This window comes from Sinocyclocheilus anshuiensis, unplaced genomic scaffold (assembly GCF_001515605.1).
Source record: "Sinocyclocheilus anshuiensis isolate Anshui unplaced genomic scaffold, SAMN03320099.WGS_v1.1 scaffold726, whole genome shotgun sequence".
Lineage (NCBI taxonomy): Eukaryota > Metazoa > Chordata > Actinopteri > Cypriniformes > Cyprinidae > Sinocyclocheilus > Sinocyclocheilus anshuiensis.
The window spans coordinates 444,748-446,258 of record NW_015542365.1 but is presented as its reverse complement, the minus strand read 5'-3'; the positions used below and the strand labels follow the sequence as shown (position 1 = coordinate 446,258).

The 1,511-nt window shown below is 36.7% G+C and overlaps 1 pseudogene; it reads right to left on the bottom strand.

The window, feature by feature from the left end:
- The window catches only part of LOC107692089 (phospholipase B-like 1), a 12,953-nt pseudogene that overhangs the window by 6,567 nt on the left and 4,875 nt on the right, over positions 1-1,511 (bottom strand).

Below are 1,511 nucleotides of genomic sequence, written 5' to 3'. Positions count from 1 at the left end.
TTATTATTATTATTATTATTATGCTCACCCTGCCTTTGGCAACGAACCTGTGTCCCTTTGTTTAGGGCTGTTATGTCCCCGTGTATTCCGGGTGGCGTAGTCGACTATAGGATTTCTTATTATTGGTAATTTTCAATCTCCTGACCACTTACTGCCACGTGTGTATTTCTTTAATATAGCTATATTACTGCTATTCCAGTATATCTATTTCTGTGAGGTCAGTTCACCCCAAAAATAACATTTCTGTCATCATTTACTCATCCCCATTCAAAATTCCTGGTCACACTTTATTTTAAGGTCCAATTCTCACTATTAGCAAACCATTAACTAAGACTTTTGCCTCAACAAACTCCTAATTTGCTGCTTATTAATAAGGTAGTTAAGTTTAGGTATTGGGTTAGGGATATAGAATATGGTATAGAATATGATGTGCTTTATGAGTACTAATAAACAGCCAATATATTAATAATAGGCATGCTAATAAGCAACTTAATAGAGAGAATTGGTCCCTATACTGAAGTGTTACTGCATTTTTTTTTCTTCTGCTGAACACAAAAGAGGATATTTTGAAAAATGTTAGTGTTGTTTTGGACCCAACTGACTTCGATTGTAAGGACAAAAGCAGTTGATACATTCTTCAAAATATTAAAATAAATTTTCTTGTGTTCAGCAGAGGAAAGAAATGCTTTGGTTTTGAAAGCCTGAGGGTGGGACTGAGAAATTTAATGCTACAGCATACAATCACATTCTAGAGAACTGTATGCTTTCAGCTTTGTTGTAATGATGAAAGGCGACACCACAGAGCACTGCAGATATGGAACACAATTTTTGCATATAATAATCCACATTTGCCTTGTGTATCTCTGTCTCACCTGAATTGTGCTTAGAAAATATTTGGGCCCATTGCTTCCCTGTGCAGGCCAGCACATGTGCTACACGCACTCTTTGCCAGGCAAGCAAAGCCTCTGGGGTCACCAGGGAGAACAGAGAGGAGTTGAACACGTTGTTTGTGGTCTGAGTTACAAACAACCCTGTTCCCAGCAAATAAAAGTTATCCAGAGATGACAAGATCCCAGGAAATGATGCGAGAAACTGTTTTATAGTACTAAATTATTGTTAGTTTGAATTATAAAAGACAAACATCTGCCTATAAATACCGGGGTAGCTGCTAAAGGACAGCCTGCTTGTGCCATTACGTTTATTTTTCAGGCTGAATTCCCAGTGTTTGTAGATTCTCATGCTGGCAGAATAGGTGAACCAGCTGGAGTGACCAAGCAACTAGGGGTGGTACCAGGGACGTAGCCATTTCAGAAGTGAGGGGGACAGAAATGTTATATATATAAATATAAATATAAATAAATAAATATATATATATATAACATTAGAATATAACATTTCTGTAATCTATATAACCTACCAGTCAACAGTTTTTGAACCGTAAGATTTTTAATGTTTTATAAAGAAGTCTCTTCTGCTCACCAAGCCTGCATTTATTTGATTCAAAGTACAGC